The sequence below is a fragment of the Danio rerio genome, chromosome 17, assembly GCF_052040795.2.
Source record: "Danio rerio strain M-AB ecotype USA chromosome 17, GRCz13ab, whole genome shotgun sequence".
Classification (NCBI taxonomy): Eukaryota; Metazoa; Chordata; class Actinopteri; order Cypriniformes; family Danionidae; genus Danio; species Danio rerio.
In genome coordinates, this window is record NC_141037.1 from 39,976,981 (window position 1) to 39,987,425 (window position 10,445).

The following is a 10,445-nucleotide window of genomic DNA, read 5'->3' on the forward strand; positions in this document are numbered from 1 at the left end:
GTACTGTTAACTATTCAAGTCTCTTAGATTGGAGTCAAATATGAAACCCAAATGAAGCACAATTTTCAAAACTAGAGATGTCCAGATTCAATCACATGATCGAAAATCAGGCCCAATCACACTGTTTTAGACTCAATCAGAATTGGTTGTTAGCTCCCGATCAGGACTTGAATATATATATATATATATATATATATTTTTTTTTTTTTTCTCATATCTATAGTTATGCAGTGGCACAGAGTTAGACCTCTTTCTTGACTTCAATTAGAAACAGCAACATGTATGGCATGACATCACTTTGTTGTGCTATTAGTTAAATGCTGGCAAAGTAGAACACGGAAGCAGCTTGAAGCGGAGAGCGCGAGTATGTCTGTGATCTGGAAGTATTATAAAGTTGATGATGACAACATTGCCAAAGCAAACTGTGAGATATGTAAACCTGAGATTGCCTGCGGGTATTTTAAGTTGAGGGTCTATTTGTTATCATATTAGATTTTTTTATATTTACTGTTGCACTAAAGTCCAAAAGTGAAGAATTGATGGTGTTTATTACTTGGTTGTTCAAGCTACCTCACAGAAGTGTACTGTTTAATTAACAGAGATATTTATGTTGAAATAAGGTGAATTAAATAAGAAAGGAACTTCCTGGATCTGTTTCTTCGCTATTCTTTGTTGGTTTATATGTATTATAGAAGTATTGGATCGGATTTCGGTATCGGTATACAATCAAAATCAAATGACTCCAACTCAAGGTCAAAAAAGCCTGATTGGCACATCCCTATTCAAAACCAGTAACTAAAATAAAAATTATTAAGAATTTATTTGGGCGTATCATGATAAAATTCACCGCCAAACAGTAGACACTCTCAAAAGTTTCAAAATATAAAATCATAAATTAGTAAGTTGGTACACTGTAAAACCCAAAAAGTTAAGGTAACTCAAACCGTTTGAGAAAACCAATTGCAACAAACCCTTTAAGTTGAAAAACTAGTCCTAATGAGTACTGTGAACATAATCTATTTGAGGTAACGAAGTAATTTGAGCACAGTAAAAACCAATAAATGAAAACTCAAACCAACTGAGTACTGCAAAACCCAATAAGGTAAGGCAACTCAAAGCATTTGAGGAGACTGAATGCAACAAACCATTTGAGTTAAAAAAAAAAAAAACTAATCTATATGAGTACTGTGAACTTACTCTATTAAAGTTGAAGTAATGAGGTATTTAATTAACTCACCTTCAACACTGATTTTAAAACTCTTTTCAAATGAGTAAAATTAACTCAGTAAATTTAAGTCAACTACACTGATTTAATTTGATAACGTTTACTGTTGGGTTTTACAGTGTAAATAAATGAGTGAATTAATGTTAAAGAAAAAAGTAAGACCGAAAGAAACAACTCTGCACTTTAAGATGAGATGTTTTAACCAAAATTTGGGTCAAATATGAACCCTACCCAACCATTGGATGAAAAAGCCAAATTTGGAACAAATAGTGAACAAACCTTCAAATCAACAAGCATGTTAATTAAATATGAATAGAATAGAATAGAATAGAATAGAATAGAATAGAATAGAATAGAATAGAATAGAATAGAGGTAGCATATTAATACAGCAAAATATAAAATACACAAATAACAAAACAGTAACAGCATCATCCAAATGTAGTTTGATTTTATTTGTGTTTATGTTTTTATAATAGCAAAGGGTTTAAAGCTTAACTTATTTAACCAGAAGATAACTATGAAAAATTAAATTGAATTGTGATTTTGTTTTTGTTTTACAGATTTGCAATGTATATGACTCAGTCTACAATTAAAAAAAAAAAAAAGTAGTATATTCAAGGTTCGTCATGGCATTCAAGCCCACAACCTTTTCTACTGCTGGCACTATGCTCTAGCAGTTACTGCAACAGAATTAAATATTTAACCCAAAATAATTGAGGGGGATATAAAATCTAATTTGTCCCCTTACTTGACTGCAATTGAAATTGAAAAGAATGGCAATATATTTAGAAACCTTTGACCATATATGCACAGATGCTGCCCAAGTGGAGTCAAATATAACATCCTTCAAAACAGCCAAAGGGCTGTGTGGCAGTGTCTAGGCTTGCTGGGGTTAAAATGTGGCAGTTATATTGCCAGGATGGAGCAGCGGGAGCCGAATTCAGGCAATTACAATCAAGTCAGGGCGCAGTTAGAGCGTGGGCCTGGAACATGAGTAGGATGCTGATGAGACACTTAGCCACACAGCCTCAGCCATTGGCCCTCTCCGCTGACTGCCAACCCCCCCTGCTGGACAGCCTTAGATCTCTGCATCCCATACTCACACATACTCTCTCACATTCACCTAGAAGTGCATTTGTTTCCTGGAAAATCTTAAATATGACTGCTCTGGTTGTCTGTATAGTGGACATTATGATGTCCTCCAAGCACTACACTACTTGTGTCATGCTTTGCCGATTACGAGTCTTGGTGTAGTCACATTTTCAAAATCCAGTACTTTCATTCCAGTCGAAACCACATTCTTCAAGAAGACTGAAAAGTGCAGATTTAGTTCTCTTAATAACCTCACCTTTAGTAGCACTTGACTTGACAGGCTCTCACGTTATCTGCAACAGTTACACAACTCATATTGTGACCTTGCACAAACATGCTGCAAGGAGTCTTTCCACCTTAGAAGAAGCAAGCTTTTCAAGGTGCATGTACACCTACACTCGCGCGCCAACACAAATACACTCTTGAGCATCGATGCATTAGGTTGCACACCTGAGGCCTGCGCCTGCCCTGTGTGAGCTCTAATCTAGGGTCCATTCATCAGAGTGGGCCTGTCTGACACACATAGACGAGAGGTGGGGGTGTGTTCCCCATCCTGATTACTCCAACCCATCCCAGCTTCACTCTGGCCTCCTGCAACGCCAGCATCTACACAAATCACTTCTGCCCTCCTTCTGGCGGCGGAGTCACTGTGCATTGAGAGGAAGACACCTGAAAGCAATTAGGGGATCAACTGTAGCTCGGAACTGGTGACTTTTCGAGAGCTTTTCAAACTTTTTTCCCCTACGGGTTGAGGTTTTTGTCATGCGAAGACACAAACCTGATTCCAAAGCACTTGAGATGCTTTGGAGCCCAGCTGCTTCGAAACAAAACGGGATATTTTTAGTAATCGAGCAAGGAAAAGCGTACCTTCGACGCCACATTCACCTAGATTCTTGAAGATTGTAGACTTGTCGAATGCAAAGCAGTGCATTGCAAGTTTCTCCCGTGGCATGGAAACCTCATCTTGCTGCATCTAAGCTGTAATCCACATAAAATATGTTTCCGCATGTCTCATGTCTCTCCAGAGCTCTGTTTTGGACTAGATTGCTAGTTAGACACCTCAATTTACCCGTGGCTTTCTCTCACTTGATGTTTTGGAAGCCACTTCCCATCTGTATTGTCGACTTGGGGGTTCTGTTTTCCTGAAACACCTCTCGCCCAATTCTTCTCGTAATGGCTGTTTTTTAACAGCGCTTTATCTTCCCCCCCTGGATCCCAGACGCTGGGCTTGGCGACTCCATTCTTTCAAATTATTCCATCTTTGCACAGAGAGAGAAATTGGATTGTGTTGATCCCGTTTTTGCAGCGGGGAAGGTGGCCGTAGCATTATCCTCGGTTTACACTGGTGACGGAGAGGCAATCACACCGAGGCCTCGCTCTGACACAAACACTCCAGCCTTTGGACGAGGAAATTACACCACAATAAGCTTGGACTCTGTGTTTCGAGGTCAGAAACTGCCGCAAACACACACATAGAAGCCATAGTGTGATGTGATCACCTGCTGAAAGGCATTATCCATATCACTAGATGTCTCATTTATTTTCTTATTTTTTTCAGTCAAGAGCATGTTCTCTGGCAAGTCAATAAACTGAGGGAAACTGATATGAATCAGTAGCACCTCTAGATTGAAAACAAATGTTTATATTTTCACCCCCAAAAATGGTGCTCTGGATGGTTACTTAGTGGCCATTTAATAAGAAAGTCTTGTCTTTTCCCTAAATATAGCACATAAATTGTGTCCAGATGCTTGGAAATGTAATAGAACACCTCTACTCAACAAGCTGAGGTGGGTTACATACAAAATTCTATGATTTTGTTTTTTAAAGCTAATGGCCTATACTCATACAAATATGAGAGCTATTACAATGACTATTCATTCATTAATTTATTTTCCTTTTGGCTTAGTCCCTTTATTAACCTGTGATCACCACAGCGGAATGAACCACCAACTTATCCAGTATATGTTTTACGCAGTGGATGCCCTTCCAGCTGCAAACCATCACTGGGAAACACCCATACACTCTCATTCACACACATACACTACGGCCAATTTAGCTTACCCAATTCAGCTGTAACGCATGTCTTTGGACTTGCAAACTCCACACAGATATGCCAAATGACCAGCCAAGGCTCAAACCTGTGACCTTCTTGCTGTGAGGCGACAGCCTTTTTTCAGCCTGGTTTTGTTATTTTAAAGTACATATTTACATACAATATCTTTTAAATTCATATTTTTAATAGAAAGCTATACAATATTATATTTGTGCATATACATTAGATTAGTCGGTACTGGAGCCAAATCTGGAGCTTCTCTCACAAAATAACTTCCAGTACAGAAACTAGTGCAGCCAAATTTATGTTAAAGAAAAATATTAAATACAAATTTTAAAAAGGAAAAATCTGGAGAAGCAAAAAAAAATTGAAATTTTTGCAAGTTGTAATTTTATTTTTCGCTAAATTTTGCTTGAATTTAATTGTATTATCTTTCAATTTCTAAATATGTTTGCTGACCAAAATATTGTTTTAATAAATGTATCTGTTTAATAAATCGGTTTAAATTTTTAAATGCACCAAAATACATTGCCTATATTCATGGAGAAATGGATAAAAATATTCATTTTCAAAATGGGCTGTACTCATATGATGAGCACTGTATGTACAATATAAGAGAAGCATCACAGACAAGTTCAGTCACTATAATGTATGGCAAAAATGCCAAAAGACAATTCTTTGCAATCACAGTTGCAATCAATAGTTTTGTTTTACTTAGCATAATTGATCAAGCTAAAATCTAATGTTGCTGAATGCTGAAAATGTAATCCTTATCCACTCTTTGCATGTTTCTCATTCAAAAACACATCTCTGAAAGCACATGATGTTGCTATCCTTGATGAAGCAGACAATGAGCATCAAATGAGCATTTAATTTAACTGCTAGAAAACCTGTCGTAAGAATTATTCGACTTGAAGCACTGAGCATGAAGTTTTCGAATTTGAATACAAGCATGAGTTTTGTTGTTCACTGTAACTGATGATGCCACCGGCTTGCTTGGTTTGGGAGATGTGGGTTTGCGCATCAATGCATTTGCTCTTCAGTGTTTGGACTTTAGGCAGTGAAAATTAAATCACACTGAACTGAACTAAACTGAACTTGAACTTTGAAAACTGGACTGACACATTTTCCATTTACTAGAACTTCTGCTTTGACACAATCAACATTGAATCGCTACAGAAATAAACTTGAATTGAATTGAGGATGGAAAAGGGGTCTTTTGCACTAAAGGAACTTTTCCACTGCTCCTATAGAACTATTGGCAGAAGTATCTGTTTTTGGTAGTTCACACTGAATGAATTGCTTGCAATTTTAGTTCAAAGAACACATATAGGGTCTAATCCAGCATAATAACTGCAGCAATGAATATGTACCTGCTGCTTTTGTCTATGTTATCATGCTTTAGCTCAGCTTTGATGTATTTCAGAAGCTTTTGTGATACTTATGGCCCGTTTCCACTGAATGTTATGGTTCGGTACAGTATGCTTTTAATGTCGTTTACACTGTCAAAGGGTACCTAAAAGCGAACGTGCCACTTTTTGGTCATCCTTTGCAAAGGGAACCAACAGGCCTAAAGGATACAATAAGGTGGAGCTAGACGCGCAGCTGAATGCTATTGGTTAACAGAGATACGCCACTCGCAGGAGCAGGAGAATGAAAACAAAGGAAATGCCATTTTTAAATACACAGCCAAGACATTACACTGTAATAATATATACATATAATAACAAGCCATGGTCGACCCAAGCTCAAACAAACCTTGTTGTCTTCTTGATGTACAGCCACGAAACTAAGAAGAACAAAATCTGCTGTGTCCTGTTGTTGTCCTGGTTTCTCTCTAGGTTTTTTATCCTTCACTTTCGCCAATTGGTGAAGTTTTACTCCGCCGCTGTCGCCACTGGCTTGCATAGTACAGGACTTGTAGAGCTGCGCATCGATGGATTACTCTTCAGTGTTTGGACTCTCAGCAGTGAATATTAAACCACACTGAACTAAACTGAACTGACACTGTTTCAATTCACTATAATCTTCTGTGAAGCTGCTTTGACACAATCTACATTATAAAAGCACTATAGAAATTGAATTGAATTGTTTTACGAGCCCGTCCAAAAGTGCAAGTGGTTTCGTTTTCTCCAGAGAACTCGCTGCACATCTAGATTTGAAATAGCAAACTTTATGAGCTCATATTAATAGCGTGCACATGATCATTTAAGCCATCTGATATTTGATCCTTTCAGAAAGAGACAAACACAAGAGTGAAGCGCAAAAAAAAAGGAGAAGCCAGAAAAACCAGCAGCAAATGATACTTCTGCAACCTAAAACATGAACAAACTGCCATGTTTAACTATTATCATCGCCTTTTGTACTATTATGAACTCGGAATGGCGGAATTACTTTCTAACAAGACGTTACATGTGCTGCTGAAGATTACAGATAGAGATAAGAGGTTCGCACTGACTGTGGGCTATATTTCGTTTGGTTTTTGAACCCAAATAAGGACTAAATCTATGCTGTGTGCAGTTTTTCTAATATTGGTAACATTAATCGGAGACTGTAAGGGTCTGTATGTGTTCATATATGTTGCATTTTTCCCTGCGTTCACGTGGGTTTTCTCCAGGTGCTCTGGTTTCCCCCACAGTCCAAAGACATGTGGTACAGGTGAATTGGGTAGGCTAAATTGTCCGTAGTGTATGAATGTGTGTGTGTGTGGATGTTTCCCAGAGATAGGTTGCGGCTGGAAGGGCATCCGCTGCATAAAAACGTGCTGGATAAGTTGGCGGTTCATTCTGCTGTGGCGACCCCGGGTTAATAAAGGGACTAAGCCGACAAGAAAATGAATGAATGAATGTTGCATTTTTTATTTATTTTATATAGTTGCAGATGTTACAGTAGACCAGGGGTTCCCAAACTTTTCATGCCACGACCCCCAAAATGACAATGCAAGTGACTCGCGACCCCCAATATACTCTGAGGTGGTTATAAATACAGAAACCTTGCATGCAATGGCGCACACACACCAATGGACCCAAGTCTATTCTTCTTTTAATTTTTTTAATGTATGAGAGCTGTAAATGGGCCACAAAGTTAAACCGGGTGTTATGAAATCTGCTGCATCTGACGATATTGCTGTGTCTTTAATACAATGTAATTACCCTAGGGGTTGCAATCCAATAGAAGTAGTAACTATAAGCTACTATAGTAACTATATATGGTATAAACGACTATTTTTTTCTCTTCAGTAAGTTATGGATAAAAATTTGGTAATACTTATGGTTTAATAAAAATAAATCGATTTTTGGAAATCAACAGGCGACCCCCCTTCATTGTCCCGCGACCCCTCGGGGGGTCCCGACCCCCACTTTGAGAACCATTGCAGTAGACTATTTCGCATTGTTATTGATCTGCAGTTATAATCAACTCATGTTCATAGAAAGGTTAGTGATGAACATTTATACACAAGTATTTTTGTGTATAAAGCATCTGTTTTGGGAGAAGAGCTTCTCCTATGATATATGTGAATGACCAGTAAGCTTTACTGTGACATTTCCTTAAGTAAAAATGACTTCATCTGAAACTTTGTCATACACCATGCCCACCAAAGGGTACCATTTTGAAAGTGGAAACGCAAGCCTGATAAAGGTAACCCATACCGTACCATACTGTACCTTTCAGTGCAAACGGGCCATTAGGTGATTTAGTCCACCTTTTCGCTGTTTCAACTACATAACATGTGTCTCTACATTCACAAAACACACAACAATGAAAACAGCTTAGATCATGGTGCCTTGCATCCATTTGTTGGATTTGTTAAATGCAGAGGCCTTGTGGATAGTTCATATAACTGAGTTCCTCTAACTACCTGGTGCAAAAGGACATGGACTTGAAAAGTACTTGAGTCTTGTCTGGTCTCAAGAACTACAACACTGCACAGCATCAATAGTTTAGCATTTTCTAGAATAAAGTCCTATTTCATACTGTAGAAATCAGTTCCTCTTATAGTGGATGGTTTATTCAAGGCAACATATCGTCCATTGAAAACAGTTTGAAGAAGTACCGCCAGAGCTGTTAGAAAAATAAAGACAAGCAGACGAACGTGTCCTGCCGCATAAAAAACAATCCATTAACATTCATTGTGTCAACCACCGAGTTGAATCTGGGGATCAGGCGAAGCTCTTTGTGCAAGAGCCCTGACCCCCTACTATTTACACACAGAGAGACGGCCCAGCTGATACCACCCCAACAGCACTACCTTACACATACAGACCTGTCATTACCACCCCGCCTTCTCTCTCCACATCGCACAGCCGCCCATTTCCACAAGAGACCTTAATCTCTCCTCCAATAGGCAACTCCTGTTAAACTCCTTGACATGCCGAGCTGCGCTGGGGACACACAGGACCCATGAATAATCAATAGCACGCTATTTACGCCGAGGCCGAGACAAGCATGTGCCACAAAAGGTCATTTCTGCCCGCGATTGCTTGCAGATTAGAGTTGAGATTAGAATTTCAGAGGCGAACGCTGCGGAGGAAGGAAAAAAAGCAAGAGCTGCAGATGAGAAGAAATTAGAATAGAGGCACAGAGACACATGTGTGCTTCCAGATAGTTAATTAGCTTTCATTTTCCTTGCTAAAGAAACACTCCTAAGCACAGGAAAAAACACATCACGCTCTCTTTTGTACGGCGAGAGCGCACGCGTCACACACACACACCTACAGTTACGAGCACCGAACCCAATTTCATCTGCAAGGGGCAGAAATCAATCTCATATCTCTCTAGTTAATCCGCAATGGCTCTCCACAGATCCTGACACTAATAAGGTATTGAGCAGGTGAGGCCAAGGGATGCAGGGAAACAGGCAGCCCGGTGGAGGAGGGGGGCCGAGTCTGGCTCTATTCCAGTTCAATTATGTGACTTGTGTACAGGAGAGTGGAGTGCAGGAGACAGGAGAGAATAAGGGAGAGAGAGAGAGAAAGAAAGAGGGAGACCATAGAGAAGAAGGGCCAAGAGATGAGAGGCAGAGGAGGAGAGCTAGGTGAAAGACTTTAGAGAAGGGGGTTTAGAAAGGCATGTAAGGTTGGTGGAGAAGGAGAGAAAGAATGAGAGCGACCCAAAGAGCGCGGGGGGGTTAAAATCGATCCCATCTGTGGTATGATGGTTAATTAAAGCAGCTCTCGAGTAGACTAAGGATGAGAGGTTTGGCTGGGATCCTGCAGGCAGGGCTCTGATTGCTCCGAGAATGGCTGCTTTCTCGGCTTTGAGAGCAGGAGGGCTGCCGCTGGCATCCACAGACTCGGCCGCGCTCTTAAACGGAAACGCACAAATGCATGTTTGAACAAACACACACGGGCATACAGACCGAGCAGATTGAAGTTCACCTAAGGAGATTTCAGTATGCACGGGGAACGCATTCTCAAGCAAATCACTGACCTCCTTCCTGGCCGTGACCGTTTGTTTTGTTAGATTCTTCTTTTATGCCTTGAAATTTTCATGACGATACACCTCAAAAAGCTTTCATCCTTTGTATTCCTAAAATAGGAAAGCATGCAGATAATATGTTATTCGTCTCAAGGATAGGAATAAAAAAGGCCCGTTTAGTCATGTTTATTTTAGATGTCAAAATGTTCTGACTGACATCTTACACAAAGGCGCTCTCAAAGAGCATTTTATCAATATTTTATTGTCTGTTTTTAGTTTCATAAATTATTATTTTTTTAATTATTTGGATTGTGATTTTAAGGATTCACAGCACTAGAAAAAAGTAAACTTATATTTCTTGATTACAGTGCTTAGCGTATGAGAACACCACGAATCTCTTATTTAAATTCATATTTTCTATAGGAAGCTATACAATATTATATTAGCGCAAGTCAGAATTAGCCCCCTTAATTATTATCCCCCTCTTTAATTTTTTCCAAATTTTTGTTTACGGAAATATTTTTTCAGCACATTTCTAAACATACTAGTTTTAATAACTCATCTCTAACTGATTTATTTTATCTTTGCCATGATGACAGTAAATAATATTAGACTAGATATTTTTCAAGGCACTTCTATACAGCTTAAAGAGACAT